Raw genomic sequence first — 25,345 nt, forward strand, 5'->3', positions numbered from 1 at the left:
GAGTAAAGAGATTTCTCCTTGTCTCCCTATTGGATTTATTAGTAACTATCTTGTATTTATGGCTCCTGCTTTTAGTTTTTCTCCCACAAGTGGAAACATTCTCTCCACACCGACCCTGCCAAATCCATTCATAAATTTGTAATGAATCGGTGGCCCTCCACATCTTCACAGCCTCAATCTCACTTGCTGACATGATTTGACCCTGCAATGTGCACTCACCTTGAAAGTGCATCTGTAGATGCTAAAACTGCAACAGCTCTCAACCTTGGAACTCTCTGCCATTTGGCCTTTAAGCTGAAAATTTGAGAAGAACGTCTTACTTTAACTCAACTTAGAGAAACATGCAAGGTGAAGATGCCAGACAATCTTGGGGGCCTTGTGGGGAGTCCAGAACAAAGGGGTATAACCTTAAGAATAGAGCTCGGCCGTTCAGGGGTTGTGACGTCAGGAAGCACTTCTTCACACAAAGGGGAGTGGAAATCTGGAACCCTCGCCCCCCAAAAATCTGTTGAGGCTGGGGGGGCGGGTGGGGGGGTGGTGGGGGCGGAGCGCGGGGGGGGGTCAATTGAAAATTTCACAACTGAGATTGAAAGATCTTTGTTAGGCAAGGGTGTTAAAGGTTACAGAACCAAGGCAGGTAAATGGAGTTAAGATACAGATCAGCCATGATCTAATAATAACATAAGAAATAGGAGCAGGAATCGGCCATTTCGGCCCCTCGAGCCTGCTCCACCATTCAATAAGATCATGGCTGATCTTCTACCTCATCTCCACTCTCGCACCCGATCCCCATATCCCTTGAGTCCCTTAATATTCAAAAATCTATCGCTCTCAGTCTTGAATATACTCAACGACTGAGCCTCCACAGCCCTCTGGGGCAGAGAATTCCAAAGATTCACCACCCTCTGAGTGAAGAAATTCCTCCTCATCTCAGTCCAAAATGGCCGACCCCTTATTCTGAGACTGTGACCCCTGGTTCTAGACTCCCCAGCCAGGGGAAACATCCTCCCAGCATCTACCCTGTCAAGCCCTGTAAGAATTTTGTATGTTTCAATGAGATCACCTCTCATTCTTCTAAACTCTAGAGAATATAGGCCTAGTCTACTCAATCTCTCCTCATAGGACAATCCCCCCATCCCAGGAACCAGTCTGGTGAACCTCCGTTGCGCTCCCTCCATGGCAAGTATATCCTTCCTTAGGTAAGGAGACCAAAACTGTACACAATACTCCAGGTGTGGTCTCACCAGGGCCCTATATAATTGCAGTAAGACGTCTTTACTCTTAAACTCAAATCCTCTTTATAATAAAGACCAATGTACCATTTGCTTTCCTAATTGCTTGCTGTACCTGCATGTTAACTTTCAGTGATTCGTGTACAAGGACACCCAGGTCCCTCTGAACACCAACATTTTCCAATCTCTCACCATTTAAAAATACTCTGCTTTTCTATTTTTCCTACCAAATTGGATAACTTCACATTTCTCCACATTATATTCCATTTGCCATGTTCTTGCCCACTCACTTAGCCTGTCTATATCCCCTTGAAGCCTCCTTGCATCCTCCTCACAACTTACATTCCCACCTAGCTTTGTATCATCAGCAAACTTGGATATATTACATTTGGTCCCCTCATCCAAATCATTGCTGTAGATTGTGAATAGCTGAGGCCCAAGCACTGATCCTTGCAGTACCCCACTAGTTACAGCCTGCCAACCCGAAAATGACCCGTTTATTCCTACTCTCTGTTTTCAATCCTCAATCCCATGAGCCCTAATTTTGTTTAATAACCTCTTGTGTGGCTCCTTATCGAATGCCTTCTGAAAATCCAAATACACCACATTCACTGGTTCCCCCTTATCTATTCTGCTAGTTACAACCTCAAAAAACTCTAACAGATTCGTCAAACACGATTTCTCTTTCATAAATCCGTGTTGACTGCCCAATCCTAGTATTATTTTCTAAGTGCCCTGTTACCACGTCCTTAATAATAGATTCTAGCATTTTCCCCACTACTGATGTCAGGCTAACTGGTCCGTAGTTCCCTGTTTTCTCTCTCCCTCCTTTCTTAAATAGTGGGGTTACATTAGCTCCACCCAAACTGATTCTACTTCTTGATTTTCGGAGCTAAGATCCTTTCTCTCTCCTGTCTTTGTCCCATCCTTTATTATCAGGGCTCCCCTCCTCCTTTTCCATTTTGCCTATCTCTTCTAAAAGTTAAGTATCCTGGAATATTTAGTTCCCAACCTTGGCCACTTTGCAACCACGTCTCCATTATGGCTATTAGATCAAACCTGTTCATTTCTGTCTGCGCTATTAATTCATCTATTTTTTTGCGAATGCTTCGCACATTCAGATATCGTGCCTTTAGCTTTGACTTATTTCTATTTTTCCCTGATGTCACTTTAGTCACTGATGCCCTATTACCTTTGTTACTCTCTCTGTCCCTTCCTGACCCACTCTGCTTATTTTTACCCCAAACTCTACTCTGCTCTAGAGCTTTGACATTACTCTCGCTGCTTTTAAATTTACTCTTTCCTGAATTCTCCCACACCCCCTTCATTAGTTTAAAGCCCTGTCTACTGCCCTAGTTATTCAATTCACCAGGGCACTGGTCCCAGCCTGGTTTAAGTGGAGCCCGTCCCAATGGAACAGCTCCCTCTTTCCCCAGTACTGGTGCCAGTGCCCCATGAACCGAAACCCCTTCCTCCCACACCACTCTTTGAGCCACGCATTTAAACCTCTAATCTGTTTGTCCCTATGCCAATTTGCGCGTAGTTGAATGGCGGAACAGGCTCGAGGGGGTGAATGGCCTCCTCCTGTTCTGAAGTTCAAAGCACAGCACCCAGTGCAATTCAGCAAAAAAAAACGGCCTCGTGAAAAAGAAAGCTGTGATAAGAAAATAAGTTTGTCTCTCAGGCACTGAAGAACATCCTTTAAGTCAGACGGTTGAAGTCTCTGAGCGAGGGGGAAATCCCTGCAGAAATGTCAATAACTATAACGTGTGATATGCTCAAAGTTAAAATTGAAACTGAAAAATGAAAAAGAGTTGTAAGAATTTCCACAAATTTGCAGTTTTTACTTGGCTCGGAGCGACAGGTTGAGTCAAAGTCTGTGTAAAAAAGGAATCTTTGTAAGTCTTCGGAAGGAATATGCGCCCTGCTGCAATAACACACGAAAGAAAGAACTTGCATTTCTATAGCGCCTTTCACCACCTCAGGACGTCCCAAAGCGCTTCACAGTCAGTGAAGTACTCTTGAGGTGTAGTCATTGTCAATGTTCCCTCTAATTTTTTTGGAGGCCGTGTGGTTCCTTTAATGGACTGTGTGGTCCAATCAAATTTCCATGCGCGGTTTTTCCATTTAAAAGTCGGTGAGCGGGACCCCCCCCCCCCCCGAGCATTGGTCACTGTTGTAATGTAGGAAACGCGGCAGCCAAGTTGCGCACAGCAAGCTCCCACAAACAGCAATGTGATAATGACCAGATAATCTGTTTTTGGTGCTGTTGATTGAGGGATAAATATTGGCCCCAGGACACCGGGGAGAACTCCCCCCCCTGCTCTTCTTCGAAATAGTGGCCGTGGGATCTTTTACGTCCACCTGAGAGAGCAGACGGGGCCTCGGTTTAATGTCTCATCCGAAAGACGGCACCTCCGACAGTGCGGCGCTTGCTCAGCACTGCACTGGGAGTGTCAGCCTAGATTTTTGTGCTCAAGTCCCTGGAGTGGGACTTGAACCCACGACATTCTGACTCAGAGGCGAGAGTGCTGCCCACTGAGCCACAGCGGACACGGTGAAGGTGCGCAGTCATTACAAACTCGTGGGGGCCAGGAAAGCAGCTTGCGTTCAACGTGCTCATCACCTGGTTACTTGGCTTGCAAGACAGAAAGAACTTCCATGACACCAGTGGTGATGGTGGCAATGCTATCATTGACACCACAGGAGCCAGTCTTCAGCCAATTCAATCCAGTCCACGTGATATCAAGAAACGGCTGAGCGCACTGGATACAGCAAAGGTTATGGGCCCCGACAACATCCCGGCTGTCGTGCTGAAGACTTGTGCTGCAGAACTAGCCACGCCTCTAGCCAAGCTGTTCCAGTACAGCTACAACACTGGCATCTACCCGACAATGTGGAAAACTGCCCAGGTATGTCCGGTCCACAAAAAGCAGGACAAATCCAACCCAGCCAATTACCGCCCCATCAGCCTACTCTCAATCATCAGCAAAGTGATGGAAGGTGTCGTCGACAGTGCTATCAAGTGGCACTTACTCACCAATTACCTGCTCACCGATAACCTGCTCACTGATGTTCAGTTTGGGTTCTGCCACAACCACTTGGCTCCAGACCTCATTACAGCCTTAGTCCAAACATGGACAAAGGAGCTGCATTTCAGAGGTGAGGTGAGAGTGACTGCCCTTGACATCAAGGCAGCATTTGACCAAGTGTAGCATCAAGGAGCCCTAGTAAAACTGAAGTCAATGGGAATCGGGAGGAAAACGCTCCACTGGCTGGAGTCATACCGAGCACAAAGGAAGATGGTTGTGGTGGTTGAAGGTCAATCATCTCAGCCCCAGGGCATTGCTGCAGGAGTTCCTCAGGGCAGTGTCCTAGGCCCAACCAGCTTCAGCTGCTTCATCAATGACCTTCCCTCCATCTTAAGGTCAGAAATGGAGATGTTCGCTGAATGCTGCACAATGTTCAGGGCCATTCACAACTCCTCAGATAATGAAGCAGTCCATGCCCGCATGCAACAAGACCTGGATGACGTTCAGGCTTGGGCTGATAAGTGGCAGGTAACATTCGTGCCACACAAGTGCCAGGCAATGACAATCTCCAACAAGCGAGAGTCTAACCACCGCCCCTTGATATTCAATGGCATTACCATCGCCGAATCCCCCACCATCAATATCCTGGGGCTCACCATTGACCAGAAATGTAACTGGACCAGCCACATAAATACTGTGGCAACAAGAGCAGGTCAGAGGCTGGGTATTCTGAGGCCCAGATTTTCAGTGTGCGGTGAGGCAGGCTATTAGGCGTGCAGGGGGCTAAAATCCCAAATTCGGGGGTCCCGACACCATCCCGCCCAAAACCCGCCTCCATGTAAGTTTCAGAGGAGGCGGGTACCTGCCCTGCACTGGGACCCACCGACCCGAGGCAGGAAGGGATTAGTGCCAATTAACTGCCGGTTAACAGGTAGTTAACAGGTAGTTTTTAGCCTAATCCCTATTTTGAGGGGTGTCGTGTGGGATTCCCGACGGCTCCAAACCACGCCAGGTTAGAGCAGGCGGGCCGTCGGGTTGAAGGACTTGGAGGGGTCGCGATGTCGGTGTTCAGGTGAGTGATGGGTGCATGAGTGCAAAGGTAAGTGTGTTTGGTGTGTCTAAAGTGTGTAAAGAAGTTTAAATTACCTGTACTTACCTTAACAGCCTTTCTTCCTCTATGCGTCGGGAGTCCATCACTCAGCCGGCACTGAAAGCTGAATGGCCGCGATATGTCAAAAGTGACAGCCTTCAGCTTTCAATGCCGGTGAGATTTCTAACTGAGTCTGTGGAGAAGGACTCAGGTTAGAAGTAAGACTGTCAGTGTTTGACAGCTTCAAACAGCTGTGAAACACTGATATTTCATCTGTCAGCACGTCTTGACAGATGAAATTTCAGTCTGTGACGTCACCTGTTGCCGGGTGGCCCTTAATTGGCCTGCTGAGCCCGCTGGGCGGGCTCAACAAGGTCAATCAAGAGAAAATCGCGTGGATTGGCCGGACGTCGATGGAGGCGGGACTAAAACCCGAAAGTTGTAGCCCTGCCTCCTTCCCGACTGCTGAATGAAAATCTACCCCTGAGTGTCTCACCTCCTGACTCCCCAAAGTCTTTCTACCATCTACAAGGCACAAGTCAGGAGTGTGATGGAATACTCTCCACTTGCCTGGATGAGTGCAGCTCCAACAACACTCAAGAAGCTCGACACCATCCAGGACAAAGCAGCCCGCTTGATTGGCACCCCATCCACCACCTTAAACATTCACTCCCTCCACCACCAGCGCACCGTGGCTGCAGTGTGTACCATCTACAAGATGCACTGCAGCAACTCGCCAAGGCTTCTTCGGCAGCACCTCCCAAACCTGCGACCTCTGCCACCTAGAAGGACAAGGGCAGCAGGCGCATGGGAACACCACCACCTCCAAGTTCCCCTCCAAGTCACACACCATCCTGACTTGGAAATATAATCGGCCATCCCTTCATCGTCGCTGGGTCAAAATACTGGAACTCCCTCCCTAACAGCACTGTGGGAGCACCTTCACCACACGGACTGCAGCGGTTCAAGAAGGCGGCTCACCACCACCTTCTCAAGGGCAACAAGGGATGGGCAATAAATGCCGGCCTTGCCAGCGACGCCCACATCCCAGGAACGAATAATTTTAAAAATGTTATATAAGCCCATGAGGGTAGTGTTCATGGCAAAAGCTTATTAACATCCAAACGGCACTGTTTTTTGAGAGAGTGTGTAGGAGTTATTATTAATGAAAGTAATCTGATCTCAGGTTTCAAATAACCGTAAATCATCTGCCTTTTTATCAAGGTGTACGACGTCACCTCACGCCCCTCGGTCAGATGAACTTCTTGAACTGACGCCTACCTGTTGGGTTTCACAGCTTGTTTTCTTGCTAAAAGGAAACCATTTAGTCAATATTGTGACCCAGCTCCCCTCAAGAACGTCAACGTTCTAACTGGCCCCCCCAAAGCCCAAGCGACCCTCCTACCTCAGCTCGGTGAACTCGTGCCCCGCAGTTTTTCGGGCATGTTATCAGCGAAGATGGGCACTCGCTGCTTTCGTGCGTCTAAAACAAAGATTGAATGAAGCCATTAATAAAGGGACTCTCACTTCAACCGATTCTACACTTGATAAAACCAACAGCGATCAAAGTGCTGAACCACTAAAAATCCAAAGATAGAAAAGGTAAAGAGATGAGGAGAAATTTCTTCACTCGGTGGGTGATGAATCTTTGGAATTCTCTACCCCAGAGGGCTGTGAAGTGTCAGGGCTGGATTTTCATTGAGGAGTCGGGTAGGAGGCGGGACTAAAACTTTCGGGGTTGTAGTCCCGCCTCCATCGAGTTCTAGCCAACCCACGCGATTTTGACTTGATTGACCTTGCGGTTAAGAAGACAAATGGTATGTTGGCCTTCATAGCGAGAGGGTTCGAGTACAGGAACAAGGATGTCTTGCTGTAGTTGTACAGGGCGTTGGTGAGACCACATCTTGAGTATTGTGTGCAGGTTTGGTCGCCTTATCTGAGGAAGGATGTTCTTGCCTTGGAAGGAGTTCAGCGAAGATTCACCAGGCTGATACCTGGGATGGCAGGAATGACGTATGAGGAGAGATTGGGTCGATTAGGCTTATATTCGCTAGAGTTTAGAAGAATGAGAGGGGATCTCATTGAAACTGATAAAATTCTAACAGGACTAGACAGATTAGATGCAGGAAGGATGTTCCCGATGGCGGGGGAGTCCAGAACCAGGGGTCACAGTCTAAGGATAAGGGGTAAGCCATTTAGGACAGAGATGAGGAGGAATTTCTGCACCCAGAGAGTGGTGAACCTGTGGAATTCTCTACCACAGAAGGCAGTAAAGGCCAATTCATTAAATATATTCAAGAAGGAGTTGGATATATTTCTTAAGGCTAAAGGGATCAAGGGATATGGGGAGAAAGCAGGGACAGGGTACTGAATTTGGATGATCAGCCATGATCGCATTGAATGGCGGAGCAGGCTCGAGGGGCCGAATGGCCTACTCCTGCTCCTATCTTCTATGTTGAGCCCGCCCAGCGGGCTCAGCAGGCCAATTAAGGGCCACCCGGCAACAGGTGACGTCACCGATTGATATTTCATCTGTCAAGACCTTTTGACAGATGAAATATCAGCGTTTGACAGCTGTTTGAAGCTGTCAAACACTGACAATCTGTACTCCAAGTTAATTCCTTCCTCTCAGGATGATTTAGAGATCTCCCTGGAACAGAAAACTGAATGCTGCAGTTTTTGACAGCTGGCGGCCATTCTGCTTTCTGTGCCGGTGAGATGAAGGACTCCCGAGACCTGAAGGAAGGAAGGCTGTAAAGGTAAGTAAAGGTATGTAAAACTTATTTAAACACTTTACACACACCAAACACACTTACCTTTGCACTCATGCACCCATCACTCACCTGAACATCGGACATCTCGACCCCTCCAAGCCCTTCACCCCGACGGTCCACCTCGCTAACTTGGCGTGGTTTGGAGCCGTCGGGAATCCCACGCTTCAACATTAAATAGGGATTAGGCTAAAAGCTGCCTGTTAACTACCTGTTAACAGGCAGTTAATTGGCACTAATCCCCTTCCCGCCTCGGGGAGGCGGCTCCCAGCACAGGTCGGGTACCCGCCTCCTGGGAAACGGGCATGGAGGCGGAGTGGGGGCGGGATGGGTTCGTGCCCCCCGATTTCGGGATTTTAACCCCCCACACGCCTATAATCCCGCCTCCACGGCCCAATGAAAATCCTGCCCTGAGTCTGAATATATTCAAGGCTGAGATCGATAAATTTTTGGGCTCTCGGGGAATCAAGGGATATGGGGATCGGTAGGGAAAGTGGAGTTGAGGTCGATGGTCAGCTGAATGGTGGAGCAGGCTTGAGGGGCCGAATGGCCTACTCCTGCTCCTATCTTCTATGTTTCTATATCCCCAGTTACTTTTTTCCCCAATTTCCCTTCCCTTGTCTCCTGAAGGTGTTGGTTCTTGTTGGCGGAATTCTCCACCAACGCTGACAACCTTACAGTATCCAATCCAAGGGGAAAGACTGGCTGATTCTCCCCCTCCCTAGACAAGGGTACTAAGTCTAACTTAAACATTCTCTCCCTCCACCACCGGCGCACCGTGGCTGCAGTGTGTACCATCTACAAGATGCACTGCAGCAACTCGCCAAGGCTCCTTCGGCAGCACCTCACAAACCCGCGACCTCTTCCACCTAGAAGGACAAGGGCAGCAGGCGCATGGGAACACCACCACCTCCAAGTTCCCCTTCGAGTCACACACACCATCCTGACTTGGAAATATAATCGGCCGTCCCTTCATCGTCGCTGGGTCAAAATCCCGGAACTCCCTCCCTAACAGCACTGTGGGAGCACCTTCACCACACGGACTGCAGCGGTTCAAGAAGGCGGCTCACCACCACCTTCTCAAGGGGCAATTACAGATGGGCAATAAATGCCGGCCTTGCCAGCGATGCCCACATCCGTGGAACTAATAATTAAAAAAAGTTATGTTCGCCCATGAGGGTAGTATTAATGACAAAAACATCTTAACATCCAAACGGCAATGTTTTTTGAGAGAGTGTGTAGGAGTTATTATTAATGAAAGTAAGCTGATCTCAGGTTTCAAATAACCGTAAATCATCTGCCTTGTTATCAAGGTGTACGACGTCACCTCACGCCCCTCGATCAGATGAACTTCTTGAACTGACGCCTACCTGTTGGGTTCCACAGCTTGTTTTTTCCTAAAAGAAATATTTTGTCAATATTGTGACCCAGCTCCCCTCAAGAGCGTCAATGTTCTAACTGGCTCCCCCCAAAGCCCAAGCGACCCTCCCACCTCTTCACTCAGAGGGTGGTGAATCTTTGGAATTCTCTGCCCCAGAGGGCTGTGGAGGCTCAGTCGTTGAGTATATTCAAGGCTGAGATCGATTGATTTTTGGATTCTAAGGGCATAAAGGGATATGGGGATCGGGCGGGAAAGTGGAGTTGAGGAAGAAGATCAGCCAAGATCAACTGTTTACAGTTTTGGCCCCCTTATTTAAGGAGGGATATACTTGCATTGGAGGCAGTTCAGAGAAGGTTCACGAGGTTGATTCTAGAGATGAGGGGTTGTCTTATGAGGAAAGGTTGAGCAGGTTGGGCCTATCCTCATTGGTGCTGAGAAGAATGAGAGGCGATCTTATTGAAACATATAAGACTCCGAGGGGGATTGACAGGGTGGATGCTGAGAGGCTGTTTCCCCTCGTGGGGGAATCTAGAACTAGGGGGCATAGTTTCAGGATAAAGGGCTTGCCCATTTAAGACGGGGATGAGGAGGAATTTCTTCACTCAGAGGGTTGTGAATCTTTGGAATTCTCTTCCCCAGAGAGCTGTGGAGGCGGAGTCATTGAATATATTCAAGGTGGAGATTGACAGATTTTTGAACGATAAGGGAGTCGAGGGTTATGGGGAGCGGGCAGGGAAGTGGAGTTGAGGCCAAGATCAGATCAGCCATGATCTTATTGAATGGCGGAGCAGGCTCGAGGGGCCGAATGGCCTCCTCCTGCTCCTATTTCTTCAGTTCTTATGGCTGCTTGTAACCACAGAGAGGCTAGTACCCAGCATATCCCCAGTTACTTTTTCCCCCCAATTTTCCTTCCCTTGTCTCCTGAAGGTGTTGGTTCTTGTTGGCGGAATTCTCCACCGATGCTGAAACCTTACAGTATCAAATCCAAGGGGAAAGACTGGCTGAATTCTCCCCTCCCTAGACAAGGGTACTAAGTCTAACTGTAATGCCCTACTGTTAACACTAAATGAGGATAATCCACTCAGCACAGAACCAGCAATCAAACTTGAGAACTTCCTAGTCTGCGTGTCTTGGTACCCCACCAAGTGCAGTCTTTATCTGCTAAGCCAATGGTGGGAACTGAAAAGATTATCATTAATTAATTAGGCAAACTAAAATGGGCTTTTTTGGTGTCCTTATATCTTGTATATCATTCGTCTCATAATGCATTGTCGTCATTACAGCGCAGCTCAATGTGAATGGGTAACTAGTGTCCTTCGCCCCAGTCAGACAATATATACTACAGGCTGTAATGTAAGAGAATATGCACTCAAATATAGCTGTGGCTCAGTGGGTCGCTCTCTCTCACCGCTGAGTCAGAAGGTTGTGGGTTCAAGCCCCCACTCCAGAGACTTGAGCACAAAAATCTGGGCTGACACTCCAGTGCGGTGCTGAACCATTGGAACAGAAAAAAGTAAGAAAGCACATTTATATAGTGCCTATCACGACCGCAGGATGTCCCTAAGTGCTTTACAGCCAGTGAAGTACTTTTGAAGTGTAGTCGCTGTTGTAATGTAGGAAATGCGGCAGTCAAATCGTGCACAGCAAGCTCCCACAAACAGCAATGTGATAATGACAAGATCATCTGTTTTTAGTGATGTTGGTTGAGGGATGAATATTGGCCCCAGGACACCGGGGAGAACTCCCCCCTGCTCTTCTTCAAAATAGTGGCTGTGGGATCTTTTACGTCCACCTGAGAGAGCAGACGGGGCCTCGGTTTAACGTCTCATCCGAAAGACGGCACCTCCAACAGTGCGGCACTCCCTCAACACTGCACTGGGAGTGTCAGCCTAAATTATGAGCTCAAGTCTCTGGAGTGGGACTTGAACCCACGACCTTCTGACTCAGATGCTGCCCACTGAGCCACGGCCGACACTAAAATCCTAAATCCACTCTGGTGTTGTGTGGTGATATCATAAATGGAGTGCTTAAAATCAGAAGTGAATTGACATTAGAATTATTAATCAGGAAGGTTATTGTTTCAGAAGACTGGATGTTGACAGTGTAGCTCTGTACCTTCAGGTCAGCGAAGGTTGTCTCTTTTTGGCAATATTTACACTTCACTTCTCGGTGTTTACACTTGCAGATTAAATGGTCAGTCAGGTCTCGCCGCAGAACAAGCTCAGAACAACTAGCGTGTGAGCACTGGACTTGCTGGAAGGGACAAGTGTTCAAATGGGCCTGGAAGGAAAGCAAAGCAAAAGATGCAGTGAGCACCCAATAATGGGGAGCGTTCACTTTCAACCCAACCAATCTGACCCAGACCCAAACCCGACCAAACTGACCCAAACCCGACCAAACTGACCCAAACCCGACCAATCTGACCCAAACCCGACCGAACTGACCCAAACCCGACCTAACTGACCCAAACCCAACCAATCTGACCCAAACCCGACCAATCTGACCCAAACCCGACCAAACTGATCCAAACCCAACCAATCTGACCCAAACCCGACCAAACTGACCCAAACCCGACCAAACTGACCCAAACCCAACCAAACTGACCCAAACCCAACCAATCCGACCCAAACCCGACCAAACTGACCCAAACCCAACCAAACTGACCCAAACCCGACCAAACTGACCCAAACCCAACTAAACTGACCCAAACCCGATCAAACTGACCCAAACCCAACCAATCTGACCCAAACCTGATAAAATTGATCTAAACACAACCAAACTGACCCAAACCCAACTAAACTGACCCAAACCAAACTAAACTGACCCAAACCCGACCAATCTGACCCAAACCTGACAAAACTGACCTAAACCCAACCAAACTGACCCAAACCAAACTAAACTGACCCAAACCCGACCAATCTGACCCAACCCTGACAAAACTGACCCAAACCCAACCAAACTGACCCAAACCCAACCAATCTGACCCAAACCTGACAAAACTGACCCAAACCCAACCAAACTGACCCAAACCCAACTAAGCTGACCCAAACCCGACCAAACTGACCCAAACCCGACCAAACTGACCCAAACCCAACTAAACTGACCCAAACCCGACCAAACTGACCCAAACCCAACCAATCTGACCCAAACCTGACAAAACTGACCCAAACCCAACCAAACTGACCCAAACCCGACCAAACTGACCCAAACCCAACCAAACTGACCCAAACCTGACAAAACTGACCCAGACCCAACCAATCTGACCCAAACCTGACAAAACTGACCCAAACCCAACCAAACTGACCCAAACCCGACCAAACTGACCCAGACCCAACCAAACTGACCCAAACCCGACCAAACTGACCCAGACCCAAACCTGACCAAACTGACCCAAACCGGACCAAACTGACCCAGACCCAAACCTGACCAAACTGACCCAAACCCAACCAAACTGACCCAAACCTGACAAAACTGACCCAGACCCAACCAATCTGACCCAAACCTGACAAAACTGACCCAAACCCAACCAAACTGACCCAAACCCGACCAAACTGACCCAGACCCAACCAAACTGACCCAAACCCGACCAAACTGACCCAGACCCAAACCTGACCAAACTGACCCAAACCCGACCAAACTGACCCAGACCCAAACCTGACCAAACTGACCCAAACCCGACCAAACTGACCCAAACCCAACCAAACTGACCCAAACCCAACCAAACTGACCCAAACCCGACCAAATCGACCCAAACCCGACCAAACTGACCCAAACCCGACCAAGTTGACCCAAACCCGACCAAACTGACCCAAACCCGACCAAACTGACCCAAACCCGACCAAACTGACCCAAACCCAACCAATCTGACCCAGACCCAATGAAACTGACCCAAACCCAACTAAACTGACCCAAACCCGACCAAACTGACCCAAACCCAATCAAACTGACCCAGACCCGACCAAACTGACCCAAACCCGACCAAACTGACCCAAACCCGACCAAACTGACCCAAACCCGACCAAACTGTCCCAAACCCAACCAATCTGACCCAAACCCGACCAAACTGACCCAAACCCGACCAAACTGACCCAAACCCAACCAATCTGACCCAAACCCGACCAAACTGACCCAAACCCAATTAAACTGACCCAAACCCGACCAAACTGACCCAAACCCGACCAAACTGACCCAAACCCGACCAAACTGACCCAAACCTGACCAAACTGACCCAAACCCAACCAATCTCAAGGAAACCAAATCCAATGCATGGAACTGACCCAGACACAAGACAAATGGCTAATAGGAAATTACAAGGCAATTTAATCAGTTTTAATTAATTCAAAAACTTTCAGGACAATGGCAGAAACATCATTTATTATTTGACGGGAACAGTTGTTCATTTAACTTTTAACCCTCGAGTCAGGCCGACGCAATGCAATAAAATTTAATGACATAGGTTTCCAAAAAGAGTTTTTCTGCAATATCTTTTACCTTGCAATAGGTGTGTTACAGAAATACCCCAGTGCTCTCTGCAAAGATGCCTCTGCAAGCTGTGAAAAAGGCACAGTGCATAAAGGATGTGCTCGAGAGAATGTGTTAGAGAGAGGGTTTGTGAGAGAGAATGTGTTAGAAAGAGGGTTTGTGAGAGAGAAAGATGGTCAGACAACAACAACTCCAGTAAAAGTCTTGGCGAGTACCCGTGTGTGTGAGAGAGAGAGAGAGAAACAGTGTGCATGAAGGCGTTTGAGATTGAGAGTGTTCGAAAAAGTGTGTTAGAGAGAAAGTGCGTTAGAGAAAGTGTTAGAAAGAGATACAGACAGACAGGAAAGAGAGGGAGAGGTTCTTCAATTAGTGCTTCATTGTGTGGGGAAGCTCTGCAAATACTGACACACTCCCAGAGACCCTCTGTAAATATTGACACACTCCCGGAGACCCCCTGTAAATACTGACACACTCCCAGAGACCCCCTGTAAATACTGACACACTCCCAGAGACCCCCTGTAAATACTGACACACTCCCGGAGACCCCCTGTAAATACTGACTCACTCCCAGAGACCCCCTGTAAATACTGACACACTCCCGGAGACCCCCTGTAAATACTGACTCACTCCCAGAGACCCCCTGTAAATACTGACTCACTCCCAGAGACCCACTGTAAATACTGACACACTCCCGGAGACCCCCTGTAAATACTGACACACTCCCAGAGACCCCCTGTAAATACTGACTCACTCCCAGAGACCCCCTGTAAATACAGACACACTCCCAGAGACCCCCTGTAAATACTGACACACTCCCAGAGACCCCTGTAAATACTGACACACTCCCAGAGACCCCCTGTAAATACTGACACACTCCCAGAGACCCCCTGTAAATACTGACTCACTCCCAGAGACCCCCTGTAAATACAGACACACTCCCAGAGACCCCCTGTAAATACTGACACACTCCCGGAGACCCCCTGTAAATACTGACACACTCCCAGAGACCCCCTGTAAATACTGACTCACTCCCAGAGACCCCCTGTAAATACTGACTCACTCCCAGAGACCCCCTGTAAATACTGACTCACTCCCAGAGACCCCCTGTAAATACTGACACACTCCCAGAGACCCCTGTAAATACTGACACACTCCCAGAGACCCCCTGTAAATACTGACACACTCCCAGAGACCCCCTGTAAATACTGACACACTCCCAGAGACCCCCTGTAAATACTGACACACTCCCAGAGACCCCCTGTAAATACTGACACACTCCCAGAGACCCCCTGTAAATACTGACACACTCCCAGAGACCCCCTGTAAATACCGACACACTCCCAGAGACCCCCTGTAAATACCGACACACTCCCAGAGACCCCCTGTAAATACTGACTCACTCCCAGAGACCCCCTGTAAATACTAACACACTCCCAGGGACCCCCTGTAAATACTGACATACTCCCAGAGACCCCCTGTAAATACTGACACACTCCCAGAGATCCTCTGCAAATATTGACACACTCCCGGAGACCCCCTGTAAATACTGACACACTCCCAGAGACCCCCTGTAAATACTGACTCACTCCCAGGGACCCCCTGTAAATACTGACACACTCCCAGAGACCCCCTGTAAATACTGACACACTCCCAGAGACCCCCTGTAAATACTGACACACTCCCAGAGACCCCCTGTAAATACTGACACACTCCCAGAGACCCCCTGTAAATACTGACACACTCCCAGAGACCCCCTGTAAATACTGACACACTCCCAGAGACCCCCTGTAAATACTGACTCACTCCCAGGGACCCCCTGTAAATACTGACTCACTCCCAGGGACCCCCTGTAAATACTGACACACTCCCAGAGACCCCCTGTAAATACTGACACACTCCCAGAGATCCTCTGCAAATATTGACACACTCCCGGAGACCCCCTGTAAATACTGACACACTCCCAGAGACCCCCTGTAAATACTGACACACTCCCAGAGACCCCCTGTAAATACTGACACACTCCCAGAGACCCACTGTAAATACTGACACACTCCCAGAGACCCCTGTAAATACTGACACACTCCCGGGGACCCCCTGTAAATACTGACACACTCCCGGGGACCCCCTGTAAATACTGACACACTCCCGGGGACCCCCTGTAAATACTGACACACTCCCAGGGACCCCCTGTAAATACTGACACACTCCCGGGGGACCCCCTGTAAATACTGACACACTGCCGGAGACCCCCTGTAAATACTGACACACTCCGGGGACCCCCTGTAAATACTGACACACTCCCGGAGACATGGTGAGGCCATCGCTGGCATCCTGGGCAGCAATGTGCACGGGTGGTGATGCCCTGCGTCCAGTGCAGCATCAGTTGATTGCGGAGGATGTTAGTGCTGCTGGTGAGCCCAGTCCGGTGATGCTGGTGTTGGGGCTGATAGTGTTGGGATTCTGAGGACCAAGGTGAGATTTCTTCCAAGGGCACCGATGCTGATGGAATAGATGGCAGGTGAGGTTGAGATGACAGAAGTAATCTGCCTATGTTGAGGTAGGTTGTTCCAAAGGAGGTGACAGTGGATAGAGAGATTACTCCAAACACTTCCAAAGTGCGTAAACCTCAAAAGTGGGTTCCAAATCATTAATGGCCCAGAAATTAGGATCGGGGGCTTGCCGCGCGTGCAAGCCCCCGATGTGCACTTACCCGGCGCACCGACAGCTGAAGCCTGGGCCTGCTTGGAATTCCTGTCACTGGCCCGGTTCAGCTGTCGGCGCGCTGTGCTTGCCTGATCCAGCGGCGTAGTTAGTGCGATGTGCCGGCTGGGATCAGGTGAGCACTGGGCAGCCAATCAGGGGAGGGGAAACTTCATTCATGAGTTTGATAGTAAGAACTGTCAAACTCATGAAAACTACGGGCGCCCAAAACACTACTTAAACTTTAAATAAAATTTTAAAAAACATCCCACTAATTAAATGAATGCTAAATAACTTTTAAAAACTATTTTAAACAATTAATCAAATTTGGAGTTCTAAGACTGGGAGGTGAACAGCTGCGAAATGGTAGGTTTTAAGCCACTTTTGCAGCTTTCACCTATTCACAGCAATGGAGAGTCATTGAGAACCCGACATACTTACCTGACCTGATAGCCGCTCTCTGGGAACCTCGTTTAAAACCTGGTAAAATGGTAAGTACATGGGAAGATGGTGCTTAACTACCTTTTAACAAGCTTTTAATTATCTAACTTGGCTGACCCGCCCGCTTGGTGTCGGGTCTGTTCGGGGATGACAGACCCGACACTTGGGAAACTGACAAGGAGGCGGGCTTACAGCGGGAATACCGACCTGCTGTCAACCTTTGTGCTTTTGACAGCGGACCCGCCTCCAAACCCGCCCTCCGAGCGCCGGTAAAAATCAGGCCCGTTAAGTGGGAGTGGGCAAAAAAACTGTGGCAGATGGAGTGCCATGTGGGGGAAGTGTGAAGTCATCCACTTTGGATCTGAGAATGGCAAATGGGAATATTTTCCTAATGGTGAGAAGCTCGGCTGTGGAGGAGCAAAGTGAATTAAAGGGGGGAAAATTCAGTTGTTTGTGTCTCCCGTTAGGGCCTTAAGAGGGCGCTAATGGGGCGCAAAGCAACTAGCGCCCGGGCGCGGCGATGTTTGCGCCCCTCGCGAAATTAACTAGACATTTTGCGGCGGTGCTAAACACTACCGCCACGATCTCCTGCGCCGGCAGATCGTGACGTCAGTCGAGTGCGCAACGCCCCAGTAGCGCCCCGGACCGGATATTGAGCGGCGCCCCCTGCCTTACCGCCTGCCGCTAGCAACGACAGGTTGAGGGGAGCGTTATGCTGTCAGAAAGGGGCTGGGGGAGCGCTATTTAAAGGCGACCGCTTCCTGCCTTTTTTTGTTGGTGACATTTTTGCCCCACGCATTCTGAGAGAGAGAGAGAGACTTCTGGAGAGATTCAACGCTGTGTGAAGGAGTTTTGAGTACTGAGCAGCACTTTGCAGGTTCATTTTGATTTGCCCTTCCTTGCTTCGCCAGCGCTCTGAGGTAGCGCCTCGCTCCTCGGCCTTTGCGCCTTAAGACAGGTGTGAAGCGCCTGATTTAGCGCTCCAATCACCTCCAGGGGCGATAAAAGCCAAGTTTGCTGTCGGAGGCGATAATTAGCGCCAGGCGCACGGCCGATAATGGTGCCCCAAACGGGACGATACTGAATTTTCCCCCAAAGTGTTTAGGTACAATAATCACTAAAAGCGAGTGCACAGGCACAAAAAGTAATCAAAAAGGCTAATGGAATGCTGGCCTTCATCTCAAGAGGGTTGGAATACAAAGGGAGGAAGGGATTGCTTCCGTTGTACACAGAGCCTTGGTCAGGCCTGATCTGAAGCACCTGGGTTCAGTTCTGGGCCCCGCACCTCAGGAAGGATCTATTGGCCTTGGAGGGTGAGCAGCGCAGATTCACCAGAAAGACACCGGAGCTTAAAGGGTTAAATTACGAGGACAGTTTCCACAGACTGGGCTTGTATTCCCTTGAGTGCAGAAGGTTGGGGAGTGATTCAATTGAGGGGTTTAAAATTATAAAGGGACTCAACAGAGTAGACACAGAGAAACTGTTTCCTCTGGTGGGGGCAAGTCCAGAACAAGAGGACATAATCTGAAAATTCGAGCTAAATCATTGAGGAGTGAAATCAGGAAGCACTTCTTCACCCAGAGGGTAGTGGAAATCTGGATCTCTCTCCTCCAAAATGGCTGTGGATGCTGAAAGGGGTCAATTGAAAATTCCAAGACTGAGATCGATAGGTTTTCGTTGGGTAATTTTGTTTAATAATTGCTCCTGTGAAGCGCCTTAAGATGTTTCCACTTGCGGACGAGGGGCCTTAAATATAAGATGGTCACCAATAAATCCAATCGGGAATTCAGGAGAAACTTCTTTACCCAGAGAGTGGTGAGAATGTGGAACTCGCTGCCACAGGGAGTGGTTGAGGCGAATAGTATAGATGCATTTAAGGGGAAGCGAGATAAACACGTGAGGGAGAAAGGAATAGATTGTTATGCTGATGGGGTGAGATGAAGAGGGGGTGGGCGGAGGCTGGTGTGGGGCATAAACACCAGCACGGACCAGTTGGGCCGAATGGCCTGGCTCTGTGCCGTAAGCACTTTGTCATACTTACTCCTTGACTTTTAATTTGTGTCCTCTTGCGATTTAAATACTTCAGTGAACAATGGATTAAACCTTCGCTAAAATAGTCAACAGGCGAACTCGATCCAAACGTGCATCCGCTGAAGCCACCAGTACAGGAAACTCTCGATTTACCGGCAGCCAAACAACCGGAAATCTCGGTTAACCGGCAAAATTCAGGAGTAGGTTCAGTTAAGTTTTTCTTCATACAGTATTAGTGGCCGTTTCTTGATTCTTAGCTGTGTAATCGGGGGTTCCTGCACTTGTTGCTAAGCAACAGGGACGCTTGGTCTGTGGCCGAGCTTCTTGCACCTGTTGCTAAGCAACAGGGAAGCCTGGATTTGTTGCTGTGTACGGGGCTCTCGTACCTTTTAACTTTAACTCTCTGTAATCCGGACTTTTTGATAAACTGGCACCACGCCGGTCCCGTCGGTGCCGGATAAAAAAGAGTTTCCTGTCGTGATTTTGCCGCTCTAAATCCTTTTTTTGAATTCGAATTGATTCTCTGGTAATTTTAACCAATTGAATACACATTGGCCATCGCCGTAAACACAAGCTGTTTCTCACCTCCAGCGCCCCCAGCGCTATTTGCTGCTTGCAGCCCATCTTGTTGTTCCTGCAATAAACCATCAGCCCCAGTACTTCCTTCCGGCAACAGTTGTCATTGAAAACCTGCGGAAATAACAACGGGCACGTTTTAACGAGCACGGTGCTTTGAAAACAAAAACAAAAACCCGGTCGGCGCTCCATCTCCCACCCACCGCTCCACCCGAGAGGGATCTGTAATGATAACAAAATACTGCGGATGCTGGAAATCCGAAATAACAACAGAAGACACTGGAAAAACTCAGCAGGCCAGGGCAGCATCCGTGGAGAGAGAAATAGAGTTAACGTTTCGGGTCGAAACCCTTCGTCAGAACTGAGAAAAAAAGGCAGGAAATGAAACAGATTAAAAGGCAGTTTGGGGGCTGGGAAGTGGGGGAGGGGATGAAAGAATGCACGGTGGCATAGTGGTTAGCACTGTTGCCTCACAGCACCAGGGACCCGGGTTCGAATCCGGCTTCGGGCGACTGTCTGTGTGGAGTTTTCACATTCTCCCCGTGTTTGCGTGGGTTTTCTCCGGGTGCTCCGGTTTCCTCCCACAGTCCAAAGATGTGCAGGTTAGGTTGATTGGCTATGATAAATTGACCCTTAGTGTTAGGGGGATTAAATACGTGGGGTTACAGGGATAGGGTGGGATATGTGTTGGTGTAGGGGTTACGGGGATCGGGTGGGATATGTGTCGGTGCAGGCTCGATGGGCCGAAATGGCCTCTATCTGCACTGTGGGGTTTCTGTGATTCTGAAGAAGAGACATTGAGAGATATTCAAGGTGAGACGAGATGGTAATAGGACAGGTAAAGAAACAGACAATGGCTCTAGATGAAGTGTGAAATGCGCTGGCAGAGTGAGAGACAGCTGTCATGTGGGAGAGAGGGAAAAAAAGGAAAAGGCACAAACCAAAAGTGTGGTTAAAAAATATATTAAAATATGATAGGGGCCGAGGTTATGATCTGAAATTGTTGAACTCAATATTGAGTCCGGAAGGCTGTAAAGTGCCGAATCAGAAGATGAGGTGCTGTTCCTCGAGTTTACGCTGAGCTTCCGTGGAACAATGCAAGAGGCCAAGGACGGTGAGGTCCGAGTGGGAATGGGGCGGTGAATTAAAACGACAGGTGACCGGGAGCTCGGGGTCACCCTTACGGACTGAACGGAGGTGTTCCGCAAAGCGGTCACCCAATCTGTGTTTGGTCTTCCCAATGTAGAGGAGACCGCATGGTGAGCAGCGAATACAGAGGGATCTGTAATGTATGACAAGGGGCTTTAACCGACCCCCCACCCCCCAATGACAGGGCAAGATGAGAAAGAAACACAGGTGAGAAAACTAACTGGTCCCATCCCAGCGATTTATAGGAACCGGGGGGGGGGGGGTGCGAGACGAGGACAATTTTATTTTTTACTCAGCGGATTGTTGTGATCTGGAACGCACTGTCTGAACGGAAGCAGATTCAATAGTAACTTTCGAAAGGGGAATTGGAGGAATGCTTGAAGGGGAAAATTATACAGGGCTATTTTGGAAAGAGCGAGTGGGAGTGGGACTAAACCAAAGAGCCGGCACAGGCACGATGGGCTGAATGGCCTCCTTCTGTGCTGTAGCGTTCTATGATTTGGTTCAATGGAATGAATTGAACTATTTAAAGGGGCTCTGTTTTGTGAATCCATTTGCCTGGAGGGAGAACCATCTGGCTGGTGGGTCCAGAACCAGGGGTCACAGCCTCAGGATAAGGGGTCGGCCATTTAAGACTAAGATGAGGAGGAATTTCTTCACTCAGAGGGTGATGAATCTTTGGAATTCTCTACCTCAGAGGGCTGTGGAGGCTCAGTCGTTGAGTATATCCAAGACAGAGATCGATAGAGTTTTGGACTCTAGGTAAATCGAGGGATATGGGGATAGTGCGGGAAAGAGGAGTTGAGGTAGAAGATCAGCCATGATCTTATTGAATGGCCGAGTGGCCGACTCCTGCTCCTAGCTCTTATGTTCTTCTGTTGTTGACGGTCACAGTCTTTACACTGCCGAATGTAGAATGGAGGTGCACACCAATAGATCCCAGGTCCAGTCCCTGGTATGAGTTGAGTCAACTAACCTTAGTCAGTCTGACCATAGGCATTGCTATTGGACATAGTATCCATGAGCTAGGGTGGGGGGGGCAAACATTAGCCAGGGTTCCTGATCCTGACCCTAACGCAGGCGGGTGAAGGTCGGTCGGGCTTTGGCTGTGAAGCTTCCTGTAGTCGAACAGCTTTCTCACACACATCGCCGATGCTCCCACATGAAGAATGGCCACTTGGGTGAGATACTGCAGGGTGCCTGGCTTCTGTGGAACTGTATCCCAGAAGTGTTGGTGCCTTCAACAACAACAACTTGCATTTGTATAGCGCCTTTAACATAGCTTCACTGGAGCGATTATCAGACAAAAAGAGATAAGGAGATATTTGGACAGGTGACCAAAAGCTTGGTCAAAGAGGTAGGTTTTAAGGAGCGTCTTGAAGGAGGAGAGAGAGGCGGAGAGGTTTAGGGAGGGGATTCCAGAACTTAGGGGCCTCGGCAGCTGAAGGCACGGCCGCCAATGGTGAGACGATGAAAATCAGGGGATGCGCAAAAGACCAGAATTGGAAGAAGGCAGAGACCCCGGAGGGTTGTGGGGCTGGAGAAGGTTACAGAGATAGGGAGAGGGGCGAGGCCGTGGAGGGATATGAACACGAGGATTGAGAATTTTAAATTCGAGGTCTTGCTGGTCGGGGAGCCCAGGACAGAAAGGACCAAAGATTGATTAAGTTCATTTACCTCAGTGCCATCCAGGGCCTCCTGGTCAGCTGGGCAGACGTGACCAGGGAACCTAGAAATAAAATCACAATGTGTTACGATGAACAGGAAATAAGAAGCCTCTTTCTTTCTTAAACGCAGCTGTAATAAGCAGGCTTTTCACCATTTCTCCAGGATCTGTGCACCGTTTATAGTTACTGCACTCATCAGAATACAGCCTCCCTCACCTTGAACATCGCTCTCCAATATCATCTCCTCTGCTGCCAAGGGAACCCTGTCAAGAGAACTGGCCCTGGACACACACACAGTACCAGACGGGAGTGAACCGGTCATTCCCGGTGTGCACTGCACATGTATAGGAACTGAATCTTTTTTTAAAAAAATATTCATTCTCGGGAAGTGTGTGTGGCTGACAAGGCCGGCATTTATTGGTTACAGTTATACAGGGCTTTGGTGAGCCCACACCTGGAGTACTGTGTGCAGTTTTGGTCTCCTTACCTAAGAAAGGATATACTTGCCATAGAGGGAGTGCAGCGAAGGTTCACCAGACTGATTCCTGGGATGGTAGGACTGTCTTATATGGGGAGATTGGGTCGACTAGGCCTGTATTCACTAGAGTTTGGAAGAATGAGAGGGGATCTCATTGAAACGTATAAAATTCTGACAGGGCTAGACAGGCTGGGTGCAGGGAGGATGTTTCCATTGGCTGGGGGTGCTAGAGCGAGGGGTCACAGTCTCAGGATACGGGGTAGGACATTTAGGACTGAGATGAGGAGAAATTTCTTCACTCAGAGGGTGGTGAATCTGTGGAATTCTCTACCACAGAAGGCTGTGGAGGCCAAGTCACTGAATATATTTAAGAAGGAGATAAGATAGATTTCTAGACACAAAAGGCATCAAGGGGTATGGGGAGAGAGCGGGAATATGGTATTGAGATAGAGGGTCAGCCATGATCATATTGAATGGCGGAGCAGGCTCGAAGGGCCCAATGGCCGACTCCTGCTCCTATTTTTCTATGTTTCTATCTCCAGTTGCCCTTGAGAAGGTGGCGGTGTTGGGCCTTCTTACTGAACCGCTGCAGTCCGTGCGGTCAAGGTGTGGCTTGATACAACTGAGCGGCTTGTTTCAAGAGGGCAGGTGAGTCACAAGTAGGCCCAGACCTGGGCAAGGAGGGCAGGTTTCCTTCCCCTAAAAGGGACATTAGTTGAACCATTACGATAGCAAAATACTGCGGAGGCTGGAAATCCGAAATAACAACAGAAAACGCTGGAAAAACTCAGCAGGCCAGGGCAGCATCCGTGGAGAGAGAAACAGAGTTAACGTTTCAGGTCGAAACCCTTCGTCAGAACTGAGAGAAAAGGCAGGAAATGAAACCGATTAAAAGGCCAGTTTGGGAGCTGGGAAATGGGGGAGGGGATGAAAGAACAAAAGGGAAGGTCAGTGAGAGGTGAAGAGACATTGAGAGATATTCAAGGCGAGACGAGATGGTAATAGGACAGGTAAAGAGACAAAAGACGACTCTAGATTAGGTGTGAAATGCGCTGGCAGAGTGAGAGACAGCTGCCATGTGGGAGAGAGAAAAAAGGGGGAAGGGCACAAACCAAAGGTGTGGATATAAAAATATAATAATAGGGGCCGAGGTTATGATCTGAAATTGTTGAACTCAATATCGAGTCCGGAAGACTGTAAAGTGCCTAATCGGAAGATGAGGTGCTGTTCCTCGAGCTTATTAGTTGAACCCAGTTGGGTTATGCCGACAATCCGACAGCTTTACAGTCGCTTTATGCTGAGACAGGTTTTTGGAAAAGAAATTCCAGATTTCTTTAAATTGAATAAAAAATTATCAAACTGCCAGTGGGATTTGAGCTCGGGCTGTGGATTACTAGTCCAGTAACACAACCACCACACTACTCTACCTAGGGCGCACATCAATGCCGTACAGTACCAGACGGCAATGAATTTGACCTGATAATGCACTGACGGCTATTGTTACATAACTTTAAATACATTCCATCGACAAGTTTTTTTTTACAATTTCGCCAGAAGTAAAGATCTGAGGAAAGCGTCACCCAGTTAAACGTACCCCGCTCGTTGTTGCGTTGGGATCTTGCTGTGCGCAAATTGGCTGCCGCGTTTCCCACATTACAACGGTGACTACACTTCTAAAAAAGTACTTCATTGGCTGCAAAATGTTGGGAGATCCCAAGGATGTGAACGACGCTATAGAAATAGGAGTTCTTTCTTATCACGGTGCCAGGCAATGACTATCTCCAACAAGCGAGAGTCTAACCACTGGCCCTTGACATTCAACAGCATTACCATCGCTGAATCCCCCACCATCAATATCCTGGGGGTCACCATTGACCAGAAACTTAACTGGACCAGCCACATAAATACTGTGGCAACAAGAGCAGGTCAGAGGCTGGGTATTCTGCGGCGAGTGTCTCACCCCCTGACTCCCCAAAGCCTTTCCACCATCTACAAGGCACTAGTCAGGAGTGTGATGGAATACTCTCCACTTGCCTGGATGAGTGCAGCTCCAACAACACTCAAGAAGCTCGACACCATCCAGGACAAAGCAGCCCGCTTGATTGGCACCCCATCCACCACCTTAAACACTCACTCCCTCCACCACCGGCGCACAGTGGCTGCAGTGTGTACCGTCTACAAGATGCACTGCAGCAACTCGCCAAGGCTTCTTCGGCAGCACCTCCCAAACCCGCGACCTCTTCCACCTAGAAGGACAAGGGCAGCAGGCACATGGGAACACCACCACCTCCAAGTTCCCCTCCAAGTCACACACC

General features: G+C 48.9%; 1 pseudogene across 1 annotated transcript in view; it reads right to left on the minus strand.

The window, feature by feature from the left end:
• LOC147096734 (TNF receptor-associated factor 3-like) overlaps positions 1 to 25,345 on the minus strand; it is a 46,825-nt pseudogene that overhangs the window by 15,847 nt on the left and 5,633 nt on the right. The window contains exons 2-6 of the transcript XR_015074542.1: positions 22,563 to 22,614; positions 19,746 to 19,850; positions 11,622 to 11,786; positions 6,760 to 6,837; positions 220 to 294 (exon numbers count right to left, since the gene is read on the minus strand). The product of XR_015074542.1 is annotated as a TNF receptor-associated factor 3-like (transcript). The remainder of the gene's footprint in view (positions 1 to 219; positions 295 to 6,759; positions 6,838 to 11,621; positions 11,787 to 19,745; positions 19,851 to 22,562; positions 22,615 to 25,345) is intronic.

Source organism: Somniosus microcephalus, chromosome 34 (genome assembly GCF_052327205.1).
Source record: "Somniosus microcephalus isolate GS21.2 chromosome 34, FLI_Smic_1.0, whole genome shotgun sequence".
NCBI classification, from domain to species: Eukaryota; Metazoa; Chordata; class Chondrichthyes; order Squaliformes; family Somniosidae; genus Somniosus; species Somniosus microcephalus.